General features: G+C 28.8%; 1 pseudogene; it reads left to right on the forward strand.

The window, feature by feature from the left end:
- The window catches only part of LOC113375497, an 8706-nt pseudogene extending 1409 nt beyond the window's left edge, over positions 1 to 7297 (forward strand).
- Positions 7298 to 7797: the final 500 nt, after the last annotated feature.

Raw genomic sequence — 7797 nt, forward strand, 5'->3', positions numbered from 1 at the left:
TATTACATTTGAATCATTAAAATGAAATTATCTCTAGGTGAGCGAAACATTGCAAGGTCTACCAGGTCCACCAATGAATTGCAATTTACTGATATTACTATGAATAGCTTGAATGTATCTGGGATCCACCTAAGAAAAGAAATGGTGATATTTTGGGATATATAGTAACCTATGAAACTACTGAACAAAATGAGCGTAAGTTGTATTTAAAAATTTGCTTTCTTTAATTCTTAATACAATACTTTAATGTGATTTGTATTGTATTTCAACATGTTAACAAAGGCATAGTGACTAACATTTTTCTGGTCTACATTTGCAGATTTCATTAATTATCCTGGAATATTCAATAATTTTCAACACTTTTAAGTGTTTTCTTGAAATTTATCATACATTTTTAACTATTTTACAGTTATTTTTTTAATCTGTGGATTGCTTAGAAATTTGAAACTATTTGCAAAATCTTAGTTTGCACATATTTTGGAAGAAAACTGATATTCTATTTTGTCATATAAACCTAAACGTTTTAATAATACATGTTGAGTTCCGTTATTTATAGTGGACTAATACCTAGTGAACTTTTTGAATAACAGTGTTCTTGTAAGGCTAAACATTATTGTACTGGTGGATTCTTAGTGCGCTAAGTATGAGAACTATGGCCTGGCAGGTTTCAGCCTTGCATATCATGGTCGCCGAAATCTTTGAAATTGTAATAAAAAACGAAAATTTAACTTGTTTTTGTAAGCTTCAAATTCTTATATGATTTAATTTATACATTGAGAAGTTTAACTAGTGGGGCGCATGGCATTGTCTCTTAAGGCAAATTGCTGGAACTTCTCGTACAAAAAATTATTACTTACTATTTCGAAAAAATTAGATTTTGAGAAACTATAAATTTGACAAAAAATTACTTTTTTTTGAAAAAAAAATTTTATTGAAAAAAAAAAATTTTTTTTATTTGACATAATCTGAATTTTTTCAAACAATATGCTTCTGAACTTTTTCAAAGCATGTATGCTTTAAATGCAAGAGACGAAATGTCAAAGCGCGTAAGCGCCGCGTCGCCGTCTAACCTATGAACATTGGTACGGAACCCATAGGAATGTAAACAAAATTTATACTTATTGTTAACATTTCTATAAAATATCTGATAATTTGATGTGCATATGTCTAATGATCATTTTTGACCGCCAAATGGCATTTTTTTTTACTTTTTTCATTGGCACTTTGAAACCGCTAGACCTGCCTTCATGAAAATTTGATCAATTCTTCATCTTGTCAATACAAGTAAAATGTTTTTTTGAATTATTAAAATCGGACGCTCCGTTTTCTTAAAAACTGCGTTACCATTTTTGGCACTTTTTGCCCCATATCTTCTGAACGGCTAGGCCTACCTTCGCGCGAAAACTAATCAGCCTTATCAATACGAATCGAATGTTTTTTAAATTATTCAGATCGGTTGATTGGTGTTCCCGAAATCGTCGACGAAAAATTGTATCCGCACACACACACACACACACACACATTCATTTATTGTAAGATATGCCAAATACTCAGAAACCTTTGAAACGTAAAGATATATAAAAAATTTCATTTTCGATTTTTTTGCGATTACTATAACTTGCCCTACGGGAAGTTAAAAGTCAAATTGCCAGACGAGCCGAATGGTTCACTTTTATGAGCAAGATGCATATACATTAAAATAAACTTTGTCCTATGAGGTTAAAACTTAAATGCGTGTTTGTCTAAGCAATTTCAAAAAGGTATTTGCAATGCTAGGCAATTCGGTTCCCTCACCAAGCAAGTGCAAATCAATTAGGAATTTGAAAAATAACTTTTATTTTGATGTTTTTTATTTTTATTTTAATGTTAACTATATTGATATATAAAACGAAATTTTTTTTTGCAACTTTTAATTATTAACGATTGAAAGTTGATAAAATTTGAAAATAACTCATTCAATTCAAATCTATATGTTTTAAAAACCTAGAATAATCCGGGACAAAAGACCTAAATCAATTTTTGATATATAATTTACAATAATTTCTTCTGAATCTAGTAATTATTCAAACAGATGAGCATTGTCTTTTGTTTGTTCTTGATGAGAAGAAGTTTCATCTTTTGCCTGCTAATTTTATGTTTTTGGTTTTGAACGGTCAGGCCGGAATCAATTGTTGAAAAATCTTTTTGTAATATAAAAAAATTCTAAAATTCGTAAAAATTTAAAAATAAATATATTTTGAGCTGAGCTTTTTTTTTTTGCTTAACTATCAATTTAAGATATAGTTTTTTAGGAGTGCTTTCAATTTTTTTTTTGTTAATTTACAATTATCGATTACTTTTGTAGAAATTAGTAAAACGAGATTGTTTTCTGTGAATGTTCTGAACAAAAAATTGTAATTCTAATTTTTTTTAAAAATCATTCATTAAGGGTTTTTTTGAAGAAGATGAGAATAACACTTCAATTTTAGAAACTTAATCGATTTTGTATACGTATTATTTGCGGGACGACCTACAAGTATATGTAAATTTAGAAAACGAGATAAAGCTTAGTTGCAAAAGATTGATCGTAGATATTTTATTTAAAATTACTGTTTAAATAGTTGTTTTTATCAATTATTATTTAAATTAAATATTTGCACTTATTTGAAAGTGATATTCCACTAATTTAAATTTTGCCCTACGAAATATGTATGATATATACAATATTATGAAAATATTTTGAAATGATATAAGATACATTGCCATTACAAAATATCACAAAATGATACGCAATCACAATCTTAAAAAAATCATCAAATATTGCACAAAAATTTGATACAGTGTATTAATAACAAAGCATTTTATAATTTTCTAATAATATTGTATTAGATCAGGAATGTATTGATATGAAGACTTGGTCAAATAAGCAATCACACACTAAAACTATTTTAAATAACAAAGATACTGTTTCAACAGCATGCTAATACAGGAGTCGTCTAGGACATGCTAATCGAGAATCGTCTTGTGTTACTAATTTCTTGTATTTCTGTTTTGTTTATAGTACCTCGAATACCTTCAATTTAAATATAACAGACAATAATATTTATACACACAGGATTTAGCAAACAAGTGAAGCAAAAAGTATCAGAAACTTCACTAATAGTACAGAGTTTGGAGGAGGAAGTGACATATACTTTTACTGTGCGGGCTCAGACTAAAATAGATTTTGGACCAGCTATTCTGGGCAATATTACCACTGGCCCTCAGGAAGGATCACCTCTGTCGCCCAAGGAACTTACAATCACCAAAACAATATCAAGTGTTCAAATGCACTGGAGCAACAGTGCTTCTGGACGAGGGCCAATCTTAGGCTATTATATCGAAGCAAAGAAAGAGTTAGTATCTTGTAGATAAAATCTACATTGCTATTATTATAGTTTGATCATAAGCCACTGGACCAGTTATTATATATAAATATATACATATATTATTATATATAAATATACATATATATATACATATATATATATATATAATATATATATATATCTTATATATAAAATACTCGTGTCACAAAGTTCGTTCCCGTATTCCTCCGTAACGGCTTTACCGATTCTTACCAAATTTTATATTCATATTTAGTAGGTTTGAGAATCGGTAACAATAAGTGATAAAGGTTGTTCACCCTTAATCTTATTATTTTTTTTATAATGTGGCATTAAAAATACATATAACCTTAATTTTGTTTAAATTATCACTAACCCCTATTTTTTTATAACCATTTTAGTAATTTAATCATGCATTTTAGTAATTTAATCCCGCATTCAGTTACTGAATATTTTTTATATAATTTTAGTTCAGATATTTGATCTTGAAAAAGAAGCTTAAATCTTACTTGAAAAAGCAATGGGAGTCAATTCTTCATTTTTTTTTTTTATATTTAAAAAATACAACTTTTTTTACTTCACAATTCTATTTATTTTTATCAAGGGTGGTCCACGACTAACATTTAATTTAAATTTTATGACCTATTTTTTTTTATTTTAATTTTCTATAATTCGAAATTGAAAAATACATGAAACTCTCTATACTTTGAAAAACTGTTTATTTTTATCAAGGGTTTCCACCCCTAACTTTTTTTTTTAATTTTGAAATTAATTTTTTTTCAATCTTAATTTTCATAATGCGGAATTAAAAAAATGCATACAACTCGAAATTTTCTTTCACTTTCCACAAATTCTATTTTATAATAATCATTTCAGTAATTGAATAATTTTTCACCACACTTTCAGTCAATGATTGTTTTTTACTGAATTTTAATTTATATTTCCTGACCTTATGATGAAGCCTGAGAATTTTATTTAAAAAAAATATTTTTATTAAGGGTTGTCCACTCCTCCCATTTTTCCATTGTATAAATAGTTCCGCACACAGACAGTACATAGTTGATATATGGTTTGCATAAAGAGCAACTTTTTCAAAAATAAAGAGATTATTAAAATTAAAGAGAATATTAAAATCTGAACATACGACAGTTTTTGATAGGAAACTAAGTACCATACAAATTTATGGCACAGCTGTAAAAATTTCCACTCTTTTTTTTTTAAATCACAAGCTGCTGCTTTCACTTATGCACCCCATAGGCAATCAGTTAGTTATTTTCATACTAAACATGTTATATTAATATTTTTTATGGTAAAACAAGGTATGCTGGGTATATATATATATATATATATATATATATATATTGTTTTATAAATATATTGTTTTATAAATATATTTCATAGTATTGTAAATATAAGTGTATAATCAGTTGTATTAGTGTTGTTTTACACGATTTCAATCGTTCAATTTTCAAATACACATTTATATTTACATATTAAAAAAACTATTGAACAGATGAAGGTCGGTGGGAAACTGTATGGCGCACATCCAATGGTCCACTTCAGGAATTTGTTATATCATATCAAAGTCTTCTACCATCCACGTCATACAAGTTTCGTATCATCACATACAACCAGTATGGAATTAGCTATCCATTGTATTCTGAAGATTCAATTTTAACGCCATCTAAACTTTATTTGGAGTATGGATATCTTCAGCATAAACCATTCTATAGACAAAATTGGTTTATGGTGGCCTTGGCAGCAACTTCTATTGTCATTATAATCATGGTGATTGCAGTACTATGTGTGAAAAGCAAGAGTTATAAATACAAACGTAAGTGTCATTTATTTTCTTCACATAATATTAATTTAATAAATAGTTCTTGGTAAATATCATATTTATTTCTCATAACTGATACCTTTTATTGTATTAAACTACATAACTAATCTCTATGAAAACCCATTTTTAATTGTCTGTAGAATTAAAATATTGAAGAGTGAGTTAAAGGATAAATAAACAGCCCAAATTCTATAGAATTAAAAGATATTTTATTCAACAAATATTACACATACTTTTACTTCACAAATGTAGAAGAAGCACAAAAAACCTTGGAAGAATCAATGGCCATGGACATTGATGATAGACAGGAATTAGCTTTGGAACTATACCGTTCACGTCACAATGCGTCTACAATGTCGGGCAGCGGTGCCGGAACCTTGAGTAGGCGATTAGCTAATGGTACCTTGGGACGAAAGAGCAATAACAACAATATTCATGGAGGTGGAGTCATGAATCCGGCTCTTGGTAAATCACCTCCGAGACCAAGTCCGGCTTCAGTTGCATACCATAGTGATGAAGAAAGTCTCAAAGGCTATGACGAAAATCCTGATGATAGTAGTGTCACGGAGAAACCATCTGAAATAAGTTCATCAGAATCTCAGGTATATCATTATTGATGTTAGAGTATATAAACATTACTACACCACTTCGAGCACATATTATCTATTAACAAATTTCGTAGCAAATTTATTAAACCATTATATTACAATCTGCTTTTTGGTATTGAAAGCGAAAATAGTACATCCACTTGATGATCTTTTCTATTAGTCTAAGAGGCAGTGACTATTTGACTAACTTATTTTCTCAGAGCTAGAAATTTTTTTAATGATATTTTATTATTGATACATTAAGAAAGTGCCGGTCTGGCAAGCATCTCGCGATTGCGTCATCATCCCTCGAGTTTTTGAAAATGTAAAAAATTTTTTTTTTTAACTTGCTTTCGCAAGACTCAAATTTTGAGGGTGCATTTTTTTAACTGTTCAGAAAGCATATGTAAAATGACAGACCATTCTGACGATTGCAAGGGTCTGCCAGACGAGTACATAATAGTCACGGCACGCAAGGGTGTGGGCGCATTGCCATACATAATCGACTAATACCCTTGTATTTGAATAATTTATACGCCATTTTGAAAACATCTGATATACCAAACTTCAACTTTGTATATCACCTTATGGCCGAGATATCATTGAAAATATGCCAAAGTAGCCCCTTTTTCAAACTCAATTTTTGGCTTAACCTTAAAAGATATCGAAAAAAAAACTACGTGATTCTACTCATATTGGCTTAGACTACATAAAGTATAGTAATATATGCTAAATAATCCTTTATTATTAGCTAAAAAGGATAAAATAATTATTCAATTAATGTTTTCGTATAGTGCGTTTTGTTTAATTACTTTCTTATTAGCGTTATTCGAAAGCCTATTGTTTTCTCTTTTAGTACTGCGAATATTGTTCAAATCAAATTTGTGGAACACATTGAAAAATTGAACAAACCAGAATCAGTACACCCGCGCGTAACGCTAATAGTAGCCCGCATAGAATTCGTTCGGTCGGAAAGCAGCGCGCGATGCGTTACGCGCGGATATACAAACTCTGGTTTCTTCAATTTTTAAATGTGTTCCACAGATTTGATTTGAACAATATTTTTATATATATATATATATATATATATATATAATATAATAAATTTTAAAATTACAGGGATCAGAGAGTGAAAATGAAAGTGTCAGGTCTGATCCGCATTCCTTTGTAAATCATTACGCAAATGTGAACGATTCTTTGAGACAATCATGGAAACGACAAAAGCCAGTTCGAAATTATTCCAGTTATACTGATTCTGAGCCGGAGGGCAGTGCTGTAGTTAGTCTCAATGGGGGTCAGATCATCATGAATAATATGGCTCGATCGAGAGCACCATTACCAGGATTTTCATCTTTTGTTTGATTTTAAATTTGACATTATTTATAACAAACACATTTATGTTTTTTTTCTAACAACGGAACTTAAAATAATAAAACTATAATTGAAAATCTCAGAATATATGTTAAATAATTTGTATAAAAAATATGATGGCCAAACAAATAACTTGATGGTCCTAGCATATAATTTCCATTCATATTTATTGGATTTAGGAGCTCTTATTATTATTATGTGAATCTCAATAGCAGATAAAAATTATTTTTTACGCGTTGTATATAGCAATTCGATAATGCAATATAATTTATGATACTATAATTAATTTTAAGCAAAAATATTTACAAACATAAAGCGAAAGACTATTAGGTAATGTGTAAATATTTGACTGATATAAAAAATATTAATTAATGCATGCGATTTATATACATGGTCAATGTTATATATTTTAAATTTAGTTTTAATTGACTAAAGCATTATTGTTACCACATTGGTTTTGACACTTCTTCAAATATGTATAATTATTTAATCAATATAATATTTTTAGAAGTACAAAAAAAAATAAAACTTGTAACCGAACTTTGTCATTTTTATGCATGTACATATATAGAACTCATACTTGTATTTCACAATTGACTTCAAATGTTTGTCTTAGTATGTGCAAAGTTTATTT

The sequence above is a fragment of the Ctenocephalides felis genome, unplaced genomic scaffold, assembly GCF_003426905.1.
Source record: "Ctenocephalides felis isolate EL2017-DRISC unplaced genomic scaffold, ASM342690v1 CF-g0.4_SCAFFOLD_01886, whole genome shotgun sequence".
NCBI lineage: Eukaryota > Metazoa > Arthropoda > Insecta > Siphonaptera > Pulicidae > Ctenocephalides > Ctenocephalides felis.